Here is a 15320-nt window from a genome sequence, read left to right as displayed (position 1 = left end):
GAGTGCTTCCATTTAATTTATATCCTTCAGGTAGTACCTTAAATTAACAGCGGCATAGTAAAGTCCATGTATCATAGTTAACATGGTAGGGCAGAACTAAGCAAATACAGTATGTAATACAGGACTCTAGTAAAGATGGGCGACCCATTTGGATGTTAATGGTGGTCATATTGGTTGTCACCCAGAGGTGTAACTTGAAACTCCTGTCTAATGCAAAATCTGTTCCAGGGCCCCCACCTGATATGTGGCTTTTGTGTCCATCGAGGCACCAGTACATGAGCATCAATGCTACCAATACATCCGTTTCTTCGTCAGCTGAGCATTTCATTGTCAAGAGGAAAATCAAAAGCAAAAAATTTGATAGATCTCCTAAATGAATTTAATTGAATGTATTATGTAATCCAGTTCATAGCTAGAGTGATATATACAGTTGATGCCAAACCGTTCCGAAAAGGACTCTTTAAACATCTTCAAAGGCATTAAGTTAACCTTAACACCAGACCTAAATCGACAACTCCACCAAAGGCATTGATTGTAACTTTTTGATCTACTGTAACTTTCTATGTACTTCATTGATTGGGCCCACAACCCTTTTATTCTAACTTTCTGCAATCCTGTATCAAAGGTATTGATTTATTCTCCTAATCCATTAGTAAAACCTTCAGAAGAACTCCAATCAAGACATTGATTGAGTCTACTAATATTTTACTATAAATCTACAATATTATGACAAACATTGATTGAGTCCGCCAGACTCGTAACCATCTCCAGTTATTCGTGAAGGGTATTGATTTGGTTTATCAGACCCCCGCACTTTACAATTTTCTAATCAAGACATTGATTGGGTCTACTAAAGTTTTGCTAAAAAACTTCTACAGCACCATTTGATTATGTCTATCAGATTCTCTTTGTAATCATCCCCATTAAAAATGTTAATTGGGTCCATTATAATTGGACTTCAATCTTAAACAATCCTCAACTAGAAATATTGATTTAATTACTAGAACTCTAATTATGCTTCATACAACTCTCTACAATCAAGATATTGATTCAAGTCTAGTAGACATTTACAAGATAACTACAACACTCTTCAAGTATCCAAGTGTCCTTAGTATTAATTAGGTCTACCAGACTCATGGTGACCGTTTACAACTACCCCAATAAAGACATTAATTTGGTCTACTATACGTACTCTACATCCTTCTGCAACTCTCTACTCATGGCATTGATTGGATCTTCCAGACTTGTACAAGAAGGATGGAAAATCTCAAGTTCTAGAGGGTTCTACTAAGTGTCTAATTGACCTAGTGTTGTTTAATAGATGACTGAAGAAGAGTTTAGTAAGTGTATATTTGGTCTACTTGAGTCTCACTAGAACTTTCTACAATCCTCTACTCAAAGTCTTGATTGGGTCTGTTAAACTTTTACTGTTATCTTCCTAGAGTTAGTGGTGAATGGGTCTATCAGACTATCTTTATAACTTTCTACAAATTTTAACAACTCCTAATGACATATTGCCTGCTAGATCATCAGTAGAGCTTTCTACAACACCTTACCCAAGGCATTTGGTCAAGCATACAAGACTTTTACTATACACTATCTACAAACTTCTGAGAGAATGAATGATAGGATCAAAAACTGTAACCATATCCACCATCTACTAAAAGCATTGACAGGATCCTCTTCACTTTTCCTTGAACCTTCGACAATCCTCTCCTAAAGGATTTGATTTAGTCTATGAGAACCTCACTCGAACTTTCTACAATCCTCTACTAAATGGATTTATGGGGCCTATTAAACTTTTGTTATATTCCTCACAGAGCTATCTACAATAAGTACTGATTGGATCTATCTTTGTGACTTTCGACAGCCCCAATGAATGGCATTTATTTTTTCTATCAGGCTCTTTTACTAGACAACCTTTTAGACTCTTACCAAACGTTTCCATCTCTTTACTCAACACATTAATTCAGTGTACTAGAATTTTACTATAAATCAACTATAAATCATCTTCTACCAAAATCATTAATTATGTCACAAATTGTAACCATCTGCAGCCATCTGTGAAAAGCATTTACTGGGTCCACTCCACTTTTCCTTAAACCTTCAAAGGTATCGATTTGGTCCACTAGAACTTTTTACAATCCTCTACTTACGGCATTGGTTAGGTCTTCCAGACACTCGGATGTAACCTTTTACACCCCTCCATTGATTGGCTTTACTAGTCTTTTACCGTAACCTCCATAATTCTCTGCTCTGATTGAGTTCTTGACCTTCTTATGGAGATAAATCCCATAAAAAGTGATTATAAAAATACAGAACATTTCTAGAAAGAAATAAAATCCTATCCTCGGTCTCTCAGGCAATGTAATAGTTACGTAGTTCTTATGAGATTATCCTCCGCCTCCTCTGATGCCTGATCTTTGCATTCATAAGTTAATCACAAATTGAGAGAGAGAAAGATAAGAGAATCGCGATCACACATCCAGAAAAATACAGAGAGACTTTGTCCCATACAAACATTCCCATCTCAATTTTAGCAGATCTTGAAAGGTCCGTTTGATAATCACAAGCTTCTTTCATGATAAGTGGTAATTCCCTCGCTAGCACTTATCGAAGCAGCCGGCCTCCCTTGCATCCCCGTAGTATTCTTAGAAAATGAAGACCACAAGAAGGTTTGCTGCAGGAGCAGTATTTTCTACTTCAGCCTTCCCGTGTTAATTACAGTGGAATCTAAATGACTGGAGCAGAACTAGAGGCTCATTTAAAGTGCGTTCCAAGCATTTCCAAACAGGAGCAGGTTATTTAACTAGAAGGAGACACAATCTCCAGTGGGAGCTGCCTGCGAAGACAAAACTAAGGGCCATTAAGAACTTGCTTGTTCGGGAACAATAATGAGGATGTGTGCGAGTTCTGGATCTTGTCATTGCCTGGTCTTTGTCTTGGGCCGGTTCCATATCTGCATAACACACTCTGAGAATGCACAATTAGAAACCTTTCGTCTCTGACAATGCGGGTAAATTGAAGCATGAAAGCTGAATTCAATAGCTATGACCCAGGATCTCACCCGGACTGACACCTTCACATTGAGGATTATTACATCTGTATTAAAAATACTGAACTGTGTTATTTACAAATTTACCATCAGTGGATCATAAAACGGTTTACACAGGGAAGAAAAGGTGCATATACATGAAAGGAAAAAAAGCAACTTTGTAGCTGGCCACCTTCAATATAAGAAATACGATGTTTCCAATTGTTTCCAAATACAAAGTATAGAATAGTGGGTGCAGCTCTGGAGTATAATACAGGATGTCACTCAGGATCAGTACAGGATAAGTAATCTAATGTATGTACACAGTGATATCATCAGCAGAATAGTGAGTGCAGCTCTGAAGTATAATACAGGATGTCACTCAGGATCAGTACAGGATAAGTAATGTAATGTATGTACACAGTGACTCCACCAGCAGAATAGTGAGTGCAGCTCTGAAGTATAATACAGGATGTAACTCAGGATCAGTACAGGATAAGTAATGTAATGTATGTACACAGTGACTCCACCAGCAGCATACTGTGTGCAGCTCTGATCAGCTGCTAGTCAGTGTGCTGATTACGGGTGTGGTGGCTGCAGATCCTGCTGTGAGCTCCTGATCTCTGAGAAACCAACACCTCTCCACCTGGGGACCTGCTTTCTCTCTTTCCCAGAGAGAGAGCGGGTTTCTGGGATGAGTGAAGGAGCCAAGTCCCAGGCTTCTGCTTCCCGAACCAGGCTGGCGGGGGGCAGAAGAAACCAGCAACCGGCCTGCACATCAGAGGACTCGGGGGTGAGACGCTGCACCAGGAGTCGCAGCAATGTGGCTCCTACTCCCCCCGGGATTGTGGAGACCCCTAGAAGCCGCAAGGCTTCCAGCATGGAGGAAAAGCCTGACAGCGGCGTGCATGATGGCGCTCCTTCCGGAGGAAAGCTGAGTGCTCATGGAGGTGAGGCCGACCTCCCTGAGGGGGGTTGGGCGCTGCAGGGACCCCGGGAGTCTGTGTCCACCTATGCCTCCCGGGTCATGATTCAACCTCCGTGAGTATGAAGATGCCAGTAAGCTCATCAGGAGGCTCTGGGAGGAGCTGCGCTGCACAAGCGCAAAAGCTGCAGGGGCCTCCAAACCAAGGAAGGCCAAGCTCCAGGCTGAAGTAAAGAGGCTGACCAGTGAGATTCACCTGCTGGAAATAAGGAAAGCCACCATCAGAGAGCAGAGTGGTCCATTCAAAGAAAAACTAATAAATGAAGACCGCTACAGAGAAATGGCTGATACCAGAGAGCAAAGGCAGATGGGGCTGCAGCCTGAGAGCCAGGTGGATGATGAGAGTGATGATGACCAGCAGGAAGCCCCACCTGGCAGCCTGCAAAGTCACCCGCAGGCCACGTTCAGCGAGCTCCCTGCAGGACAGGCGACAGTGACATCCGGTCGCAGTTCTGCTGGCTCTGGGGAGGACAGTGACAGCAGCGGCCAGGGAGGGGCGCTAATGGCAGAGATTAAGCTCCTGGAGTCCCCAGTGTGCCTCCAAAACTTCCATCTTGGTGACGATCTACCTCAGAAGGACAGACCAGAGGTACTCATGATTAACCCGATCAAACGCTTTTGCCTGGTCCAATGACAGCATGTACCCCTTCCAGTGACCAGCCCTACCCTGCTCCACCGCCTCTCGGACACAGAGTACAGCACTAATTGTACTGCGGCCCGGAACAGAGCAATGCTGGGCCCCCGAAAGGAGCTGGGGTGCAAATTTCACCAGCCGATTAAACAGCACCTTTGCCAAAACCTTCCTGTCTGCATTGAGAAGCGCTATGGGATGCCAGTTCTCAATGCAAGATGGGTCCTTACCCTTTGACAAGATGATCAGGGCAGACCTCCTCATTGACTTTGGCAGAGTGCCCGAGGAAAGACACTCATTGAATACCTCAGTCAAGCGGGGAACCAAGGCATCCTTAAAGGTCTTATAGAATTCAGATGTTAAGCCATCTGGACCGGGAGATTTCTTTAGGGCAAGCCCTTCAATCGCCAACTTAACTTCCTCTTCCCTGATCATCTCAGTCAAAACGCCAAGAGAGGGATCTACCCCTGTTTCGGGGACGGCTTCAGCCAGAAAAGCCGACATCTCATCCCAATCTAGATCCCTCTTCCCCAAGAGGTGCGAGTAGAAGGATCTGACGACCTCCAGGATCCCTGATCTGGATCTTTTCAGGGACCCCGCAGTGTCAACCAGTCCTGTAACAACTTTACTATTCACTGACATCTTGCAGTTTCTGTCAGGGTCGGGCGAGCGGTACTTCCCGTAATCCCTCTCAAAAACCAAAGATGCGTGTCTATCATACTGACACCTCATTAGCAAAGATTTCACTCTGGAGATCTCCTCGCGGCTACCTCCAGTTGAGACAAGATGCTCGAGTTTCCTCCTCAGGCCCTGATACAGGCGATACCTGTCCAGGCTCCTGAGGCTCGAGAGCTGGCGGAAGAATCTCGCCACCCTTTTCTTAAACATCTCCCACCACTCTGACTTACTACTACAAAGATCCAGTAAGGGTACCTGGCTCTGAAGAAAATCCTCAAAGGACTGTCTTATCTCCGCTTCTTCCAAGAGAGACGAATTGAGCCTCCAAAAGCATCTTCCCATCCGGGGGGTCTCTGTAACATTCAGGGAAAATAAAATCATACAGTGATCGGAGAACTCCACCTCAACAACGGATACTGCTGAAGAGACGGCTTCCTCCTTTAGATAAAACCTGTCTATCCTGGACCTACAGTTACCTCTATGATAGGTGAACCCCTCGTGGCCTGCGGTGTGCCGGATGTGGACATCCACCAGGCGAGCCTCACTAGCTATACTATTAAGGGCGACGCTATCATAAGTCAGCTTGTCTCTGGAACCTCCTCTATCCCGGGGCCTCGTGACAGTGTTGAAGTCCCCTCCAAAGACGACCTGCCGACTCGTAAAAAGGTAGGGCTTGATCCTCGTAAAGAGACACTTCCGGTCCCACTTAGATTGGGGACCATAGATGTTAATGAGCCGGAGCTCTTGTCCCTTCATGAGGACATCTAATATCAGGCACCTCCCCATTTCTAACTCAATAACCCGTCGGCATTCTACCGGTGCGGTAAAAAGGACCGCCACTCCGCTATACGGCTCGGCCGCAAGAGACCAATAGGAGGGCCCGAGTCTCCACTCCCTCTTAGCTATAAACACCTCTGCCATATTTGGCAGCCTGGTCTCTTGCAAAAAGAAAATGTCAGCTTCAACCCGGCTGAGAAAATCAAAGGCCGCAAATCTAGCCATATTTGACTTAATGCTGGCGACATTAATGGACGCCAGCGTCAACGGAGTGGGTACCGCCATCATTGGTGATTAAGTTAGACGGCTTTCCTCTTCCCACTCCCCTTATCCTCTGCCTCAGACGAGGAATCCTTCCCCCTCTTTAATGACATAGAGGTGTCCATTTCAGCATTTTTCCTTCTTTTCTCGTCCTCGTCTCCGGACTCTGGGCCAGTCCCTCCCCCAAAGGACCTTGCATCCCCAGGAGAAGGAGACTAGGCGCCCCCTGTAAGCTCCGCCGAAGCCGGAACCTCACCCTCAGCCTCCTCCTCAGAGGAAAAGATGTTATCAAGGGCTTGGAACCGGTTAGAAAGACCAACCAGAGGGGAGTCGGTTTTACCTTCCTTAGGTACCTTGGTCAGAGCGGTAGAAGATGTTTTATCTCCCTTCTTTTTCTTCTTTTTGGTGCCGAGTTTACGCTTGTTCTCTAGCCACCGCTTATTATCCTCATCCATACTTTCATAATGGGAGGATTCTGAAGCAGAGGCAGTTTCCTCCCTGTGGATCCTCCTGACCTCCTCATCCAACTCATCATCCCTCGGGGCCTCAGCAGCAAGACTGGCATCCAGGACAGGGGCTGCCCCGGTAGTCTGCGGCTCGCCCCGCTCCCTCTCCTGTCTGCGCTTGTCTAGACGCCTCAGCTGGGCAGGCATCTTTTTATTGCTTTTCTTTCCTGGCCCCTCAGCTCCCCCACCCCTGCTAGTCCCCTCCCCAGCAGAATCGGCCTCACGGCTTTCTCCCACCGGGGTCTCGACTGCATTAGCGAAGGAGCGAGGACAACGGCTGAATGGGTGACCTAACTCACCACACAGGTGGCACCTAATCTTCTCACAAGAGGCAGCAAGATGGCCGACACCCCCACACAACGCGCATTTCTGCACAGTGCAGTTTGCACTAAACTGTGTGGGGTCGCCGCACCTGTGACAGAGCTTCGGTTGCCCCTGGTAGAAGACCAGGATACGATCCCTACCCAGGAAGGCAGACGATGGAATGTGGGCAACCGTACCACCTGAACGCTTAAGTTTTACCATAAACGTCCAGGCCCCTGACCAGATACCAAACTCGTCGCGGTTTTTCTTTGGCATCTCCACCACCTCTCCATACCGACCAAGCCACGTCATGATGTCATAGCAAGAAAGCGACTCGTTACGAGTCATCACGGTCACTTTCTTGATCTGGTTTTGGCGAGACACTGCCTGAACGGCAAAGTCTCGCCAGCCGGGCTCATTTTTTGCCAACTCATAATTCGCCCAGAAGAGCTCAAGCCCCTCCGGCCGAACAAAGCTGACATCAAACTCAGGCGTGGAATAGGGATGTATCAAGGCGTAGATGTCAATCGCCTTGAAGCCCATCCTCAGCAGGAGCTCCACAACTTTAGACCTTGGCGGACATGCATCACTGCCCCTCCACCGAAGACGGACCACATTCCTACGCACACTGCCTGGCCCGGCTGTTGGGAGGGACCACACTGTATCCCCCCCTTTTTGCTCTCGGAAGGCCCCGAGGCCATGCCTCTCTATCCAGAAGGATAGATCAACCTCTCGACCCTCTACCATTAGTGATCTCTCCCCCTTCTTTAGAGACTCCAGAAGGCGCCGTTGCAACATGCCATCCCCAAAGCCCGGAGACGAGGAGGATGCCCTATTTGCCCCGGAGGTGACACTGGCATAACTCTGGACAGGTGTTGCCACCCCTGGGGGGGCAACCGGACCAGTGACCACATCAGCCCCAACAGCATCACCATTACCCACCTCCATCTCACCCTCCACCAAACCAGCAACCACACCACTAGACAATGAATTAGCCTCATTCACCCCCACCACCACATTCATTCCTGCTGGACCAGTAACAATGGCGGATGACATTTTGACCTCCGCATCAGGCACAAGGGGCTCAGTCACCTCCATAGAACTGGAGACGACCTCACCCCCGGTCTTATGTGTGCCCTCCACATCATTGGTCGGTAATTTCCGCTGTTTGGCATTCGGTATAATGTGCCGCTGATCTCCAGAGTTGCACTCACTATTCTGCTGGTGGAGTCACTGTGTACATACATTACATTACTTATCCTGAGTTACATCCTGTATTCGGCGCCTGCAGCCCTACATCACTGTCTACTGATCAATAAAACAAAAATCTATAGTGTCAGCAGCAGCCCACCACCAGGAGAGGAGATGACCAGACTAGGGCACACTAAAAGAAAAGCCCCTCCAGAGGAGAGCGGCCCTCCGTGTACCCAATCTCTCATACTCCAGAGAACGCACCTTCACCAGGTCACCGAGTATGGTCCTAAACACATCGTCCACTGGGAGGATTTTCCGCTGCGTCGATACTAAGCACCGTGCGTTCCACGTGTGATACCTAACCACTGCGCTAACTAGAAATAAGGTGCAGCGGTCCCGACCACCCAGGTCCCCGAATGCTCCATAGGCCCATTCCGCATAAGAGAGACCGGCCAGCCGGGGCCAGCCAATGGAGGCGCCCACCCTGTTGTACACCTCTGTGTTAAAGGGACAACGAAGCAGGAAGTGGTCCATGCTTTCAAGCATGGTATCACAATGCTCCCGAGGACAGTTCCTGTCCTCAGAGCTCCTACACTTCAGATTGTCCCTCACACACAGTTTCCCATGGAAGCAGCGCCAAGCCAAGTCCCAAATCTTCGAGGAGATCCTGATAGAATTCAAAAGATGCAGACCCACCCCAAGATCCCGACTTGGGCAATCTCTGAGCGCCAGAGGCCTCTGAAAATGGGTCAACAGAACCCTTTTGTCAAGGAGCTTCCTTGGCAGAGTCCTGACCTCCCACATTCCCAGACCCCACCGGCGAATTACCTTCAGAACCACGGTAGCGTAAGCCGGGAGATGTCCATGCGGTGTGCGGAGATCCTTCACTTGCCCTCCTGTCTCCCATTCCTGGAAGAAAGGCTGAAACCATCCCTTACAGGAGAATACCCACGGAGGAGCCCTCTCTTTCCAGAGGTCTGCAATATTGATCTTAATGAAGGTATTCACAAGGAATACCACAGGGTTGACCATACCCAACCCTCCTAGTCTCCTCGTACGGTAAGTAACGTCCCTCTTGACCAGGTTCAGTCTATTCCCCCATAACAGTTGGAAGAACAAACTGTAGACCCGAGTCCAGAGAGGCTCCGGCAAGATGCACACACTGCCCAGATAGATCAGCAAAGGGAGCAGGTAAGTTTTGATCAGGTTTACCCTTTCCCTTAGGGTCAAAGACCAACCCTTCCATTGGTTCACCTTCTGAGTGGCGATCTCTAGCCTGCTGTCCCAATTTTGTTTGGGGTAATCCCCTTGGCCAAATTCGATGCCAAGAACTTTTGCAGAGACTTTGGGTTCTGGAAGGGTGTCCGGGAGATCAAAACCAGGATCTCCTCCTCCCAGCCAGAGACTCTCACACTTATCCCGGTTGATCTTAGACCCGGATGCCTCCGAGTAGCGATTTACCTCTGACATCAGCCATTCTGCCTCCCCATCAGAGGAAACAAAAACGGTGACGTCATCGGCATACGCCACCACTCTCAGAGTGGCTTCCGGTGCTACCCGGTCCATCCCGATCCCAGCCAACGGTCCACGCTCCACCCTCCTAAGAAGTGGGTCAATCGCAAACACGTACAGGCTGTCCCCCCCCCCACATAATGCCCCATGCAGGCTGTTCCCCCCACGTAATGCCCCATGCAGGATGTTTCCCCCCCACACATAATGCCCCATGCAAGCTGCTTCCCCTCCACATAATGCCCCATGCAGGCTTCCCCCCCCACACACATAATGCCCCATGCAGGCGGTTCCCCCCCACATAATGCCCCATGCAGGCTGTTCCCCCCACATAATGTCCCATGCAGGATGTCCCCCCCCCCACATAATGCCCCATGCAGGATGTTCTCCCCTCCCCCCACATAATGCCCCATGCAGGATGTCACCCCCCCACATAATGCCCTATGCAGGTGTGTCACCCCAGGCCTGGATGCCACAAATTTGTAAGGCTGTGTCTGAGAGCAGGAGGGAGGTTCTCTGGCCAGGGACCATTTGCATGCAGCACCTCCTGTCCCAGGCCAGTAGGGGGAGCAGGCTGCCCCTTTAAAAGCTGGAACTGAGGGCAGGGTTAGAGAGACCAGGACCCACTTCTGAAGCATCTAGAAGGGTTCCCAGAAGAGAGGGACAGGTCAGCCGCAGCTGAGGAGTCCAGGAGGCAAAGGAGGAACAGAAAGCCAGGGACAGAGGCGACGAGAGCCGGTCCTGGCAGAGAGAGACTACATAACCGGACACTGGGGTCCGAGGCTGTCAGGGTTTCAGGTCCTGCAGCAGATAACCAGCCCGCAAGGGATTTCAGGTCCCTTGGCCTAAGAAGCCTGGAGGCTCCGCCACACAGAGGGACTGGTACAGCACGGAGAAGCTACAGGTACCTAAGGCCCAAGTCGCAAGCCATACAGGCGTAGTACATGGCAAGCTCAGGGACGTGGGCTATCATTCCACTAAAGGGGGAGATAGTCAGCAAAAGCAGAGAGAGAACGGTAGGCCTACCCACTCACCCTGGCCAGTGGAGCTCACCCGAATGCCCTCAGACACCCGGGTCCATTCCCACCCTGTACTCCTGGTGGGTCTGTGATAAGTTCTGCAGTAAAAGACCCTGGACTGCATTATTGGACTCTGTGTGATTACTGCGGTGCCTGCACCATCACCTCCAACATCCTATTACACTGCCCTGAGGCTACACTCCTCCCGTGGGGAGTTGTACTATTCCCTGCTGCATCCCCAACACCAGCCTCAGCGGTCTGCCTTGTAGCGGCGGTCCTCCCTGACCGCAATCCACGGGTGGTGTAGTCGGACATTACCTAAAACATATAAAAGGCTGCCACTGGTCTGACCACCCTGAGCCACGGGACCGGGTCGCCACTACCACTCCCAGCATTGCCCTGAAGCCCGGTCCCGAGTGCCCCACGGCCCAGGGGGCGAGTCAGCTTTGGCGTAGTCGGCAGGATTGTCACCAACCCGCCACAAACGGGTATTGCGTGCCTGAAAAAGACTGTACACTTACCTTAAAAAGAAGTTTCCCGCCATTCGGAGCCGTTTCCCGCCGTTTTCGGCCGTCTCCCGCCATCTTCAGCCGTTTTCCCGCCATCGGACGCCATCTTCAGGACGCCGCGCGGGAAGAAGAGGGGCGTGGACATCCAAAGCGCGCGAGACTTGAAGCCCCGCCCTACGCACCGACGCTGCGCAAGGTCCTGGAAGGGAGAGAGCGCGACGCTGACGTCACCAGGACGCGACGCAAGGTCCTGACATGGAACAGCACCAGCGGAGCCGCGGCCTACAGAAGAGGATCGTCGGAAGGTAGGCCACGCTTAACTAGGGGGGAGGAAGATGACGGACACGGAGGGGCCTTCTACAACCAGCAGGGCTGCAGTAGCGGTAATGCCGTTCTCTATGCCCTACATCCCCGGAGCAGCCTGGCTGCCCCAATACTCAGGGGAATCCCATACCTTAACTGACTTTAGGGAAAGACTGCACAGTTTGTTCAAAGTTTATCCCCTGACGGAAGAACAGAACGTGAGCATTCTAACGGGGCAGCTCACCGGTGCAGCCCAGCGGGAAGTGAAATCATGGTCAGAGGAGGAGAAAAGGACAGTAAAGGAGATTCTGACCCGGCTGCGGAGTACTTTTGATACCCGTACCTCAGCAGAAATAAAAATGTGGTTCTATGGCTGTAAGCAGCGGGCCCAGGATAGTATCAGAGACTATGCCTTGAACCTGCAAGAAGCCCTGAGAGCTATCAAACAAGCTGACCCTGGCAGCGTGCAGGACACTGATAAACTGTTGACTGACCAGTTCATAGAAGGTCTGCTGTCCAGCGCCCACAGATCCCAGCTGCGCCTCATGGCCCTACAGAACCCCGATTTGACTTTTGCGCAGTTCAAGGATCGGGCCATCCGGGTGCTCAGAGAACCCGCAGCAGGTGGCGCTGTAGCTTCCCGGCGCCCTGCCATCACTTACCACCAGGGGGCAGCGCCCTACCCCTTGTGGGGGCTGATGCACAGGCCCTAAATCCATCCCAGCCTGCAGACCTGCACCATCAGGTCCAGGAGCTAACAAAGAGTGTGGCTGCATTAACCAGGACCGTACAGTCGTTGCAGGTGGAACCGTCAAGACCAATCGAGCTGGCTTCCAGTCCGGAGGATGTCCCGTGGCGTCGACAGAGGAGGATCCTGCCGTTCAGAGGGAGGCCCGCCGACTGCTACACTGAGGATGGACAGCCGTTGCAGTCAGCCAGGACACATTGCAAGGTACTGTACTTTAAATGGGTCCGACCTGGGTCAGAGGGCCAACCCCCAGGCATAAGGTCATCAGTTCCGTCTAATTGGCGTGATAAGTACGTGGGGGGACGCCCGGTCTTACCCCTGGTGCTGGACGGTATCCCCATGAGTGCACTGCTGGACACCGGGTCTCAAGTGACTACCATCCCCTACGTACTTTTCAAGCGGTACTGGAGTGACGCTGACATAACCCGCTACCCAGACGATGACTTAAGCATCATTGCCAGCAATGGCCAACCCATGCCGCAGGTGGGGTTCAGAGAGATGACCATCAAGATTGGTAAGGTGGAACTGCCGGCACAGGGAGTGATCATTGTGGACATTGACCGTCGTGAAAGTCACCCTAAAATAACTGTGGGTACTAATGTAATTGAAAACTGTCTTTCAGAAGTAATTGTGATTTTACAGCAGGTGGCGATGAATGTGAGCTCCAGCCAACAGAGGGTCCTCCAGAAAGAGATAAGAGCCCTGATGAGACGGCAGCAGGTAGAACTGTCTGGTGGTGAGATCGGTAGCGCAAGAATGAGTGACCCATTCTCCATTTCCATGCCTCCCAAAAGTGAAATGATGATCTGGTGTCGGACTGCAATCGGGTTGAGAGGCAGAGACTACCAAGCCATGGTAGAACCCGTGTACTCAGACAGCAGGCCCACCATTTTGACAGCCCGGGGGGTGGTTGATGTCCGTCATGGGAGGGTGCCTGTTCGCATTCTCAACATTGGGGAGAGGGAGGTACACCTACCCAGGTACGCTACACTTGCCAAACTGTTTGCTGTTGAGCGCAAAGCTATCAGGGCCGTGGAACCGTTGCCTCCATCTCCACAGGCGGAGGGTAATGGCTCCCAGAAACAAAAGGAGGACTGGTGCCAGAAACTCCATGTGGGTGCTGACTCCACTCCCCTGCACCAAAAACAAGGAGTCTACCGGGTGGTTCAGGAGTAGGAGAGAATTTTTACTAAGCACCCGCTAGACTTCGACAGAGTAAAAGGGATAGAACACCATATCCCCATGGGGAGCCACCCACCAATAAAAGAGAGACACAGGCCTGTACCCCCTGCACATTATCAGAACGCCAAAGGTATGCTGAGAGAAATGAAAGAAGCTGGGGTCATTAGAGATAACTGTAGCCCCTGGGCAGCTCCCTTGGTTTTGGTAAAAAAGAAAGACGGTACCATGAGAATGTGCGTGGACTATAGACAAATCAATCGTATCACCCATAAAGATACGTACCCGTTACCTAGGATAGAGGAGTCTTTAGCAGCTCTAAAATCAGCTAATTTCTTCTCTACTTTGGACCTTACTAGTGGGTACTGGCAGGTTCCTGTGGCAGAGGCTGACAAGGAGAAGACCGCCTTCACCACCCCGATGGGACTGAGCGAGTTCAACTGTATGCCCTTCGGGCTCTGCAGCGCACCAGGGACCTTCCAGAGGCTGATGGAATGCTGTCTAGGGCACCGAAACTTTGAGACGGTCCTCCTTTACCTGGACGACGTGATCGTCTATTCGAAGACTTACGAGGACCATCTAAAGCACCTGGCCGAGGTGTTCGAAGCCCTGGCAGGCTACGGCCTGAAAGTGAAGCCTTCAAAGTGCCACCTGTTAAAACCGAAGGTCCAATACCTAGGACACGTGGTGAGTGCAGAGGGAGTAGCCCCCGACCCCGACAAAGTTACAGCCATCAAGAGCTGGCCAAGCCCCTCTAACATCAAGGAAGTGAGGCAATTCCTCGGGTTGGTAGGCTACTACCGAAGGTTCATCCCCGGGTTCACTAAGATGGCAGCCCCTATGCAGGACCTCCTGATAGGGCAATCTAAATCCAGAAGTCACAAGCCACCCTTCAAGTGGGACAAGCCGGAAGAGGAGTCCTTCCGCCAGTTGAAGATGGCCCTCACGGGGGATGAGATCCTGGCCTACCCCGATTATGGCCAGCCTTTTATCCTCCACACAGATGCCAGTAATGTGGGGCTGGGAGCCGTACTGTCACAGAACCAACAGGGCAGAGAAAGGGTGATCGCGTATGCCAGCCGGAAGCTGAGGCCCACTGAAAGAAACCCGGAGAACTACAGCTCCTTCAAGCTAGAATTCTTGGCAGTGGTAAGGGCCGTCACAGAATGGTTTAAGCATTACCTGGCCTCCGCAAAGATCACCGTGTACACGGACAACAACCCGTTGACACATCTGGACAATGCAAGACTAGGTGCCCTAGAACAGCGGTGGATGGCCCGACTATCCAATTATGACTTCACAATCAAATACCGGGCGGGCAGAACCAACGCCAACGCAGACGCCCTATCAAGAATGCCCCACCTACCTGAAGGAGAAGACGACTCGGAAGAGCTGGAGGAAATAGAGCTCCCTGCGTTCCACCAGTATGGGGCCACTCAGCATTCTCACCGGGATAAGAGACAAAGACTTAACCACCGTCATGTTCAACCCCTTACCCCACCACGGCTGGGCTGAAACGCAAGATAGCGACCCTGCAATATGCCTGGTGAAAGACATGTTAACCCAGGAAGACGCTAGCCCTGGCCCGGACGCTCCAGAGGAAGCCAAGCAGATATGGAAGGAGAAAAGCAGGCTATTCCTCTACGAGGGTAAGCTGTGCAGAAGGCTTGTCAACCACCGGACG

General features: G+C 50.6%; 1 protein-coding gene across 2 annotated transcripts in view; it reads right to left on the bottom strand.

Annotated features, from left to right (window-relative positions):
• The window catches only part of CHRNA4 (cholinergic receptor nicotinic alpha 4 subunit), a 75207-nt gene that overhangs the window by 10089 nt on the left and 49798 nt on the right, over positions 1-15320 (bottom strand). The window contains exon 1 of one of the 2 annotated variants that reach the window (XM_073682933.1): positions 5584-5603. The exons of the other annotated variant lie outside the window; for it this stretch is intronic. The gene's annotated coding sequence lies outside the window, so the exon portion shown is untranslated. Of the gene's footprint in view, positions 1-5583; positions 5604-15320 lie in introns of those variants that run through there. 2 annotated transcript variants of the gene reach the window in all.

This window comes from Phyllobates terribilis, unplaced genomic scaffold, assembly GCF_046119375.1.
Source record: "Phyllobates terribilis strain yellow unplaced genomic scaffold, ASM4611937v1 Scaffold_5__5_contigs__length_657084704, whole genome shotgun sequence".
NCBI lineage: Eukaryota > Metazoa > Chordata > Amphibia > Anura > Dendrobatidae > Phyllobates > Phyllobates terribilis.
The sequence above is the reverse complement of the archived record's forward strand: the minus strand, read 5'-3'. Positions and strand labels throughout refer to the sequence as shown.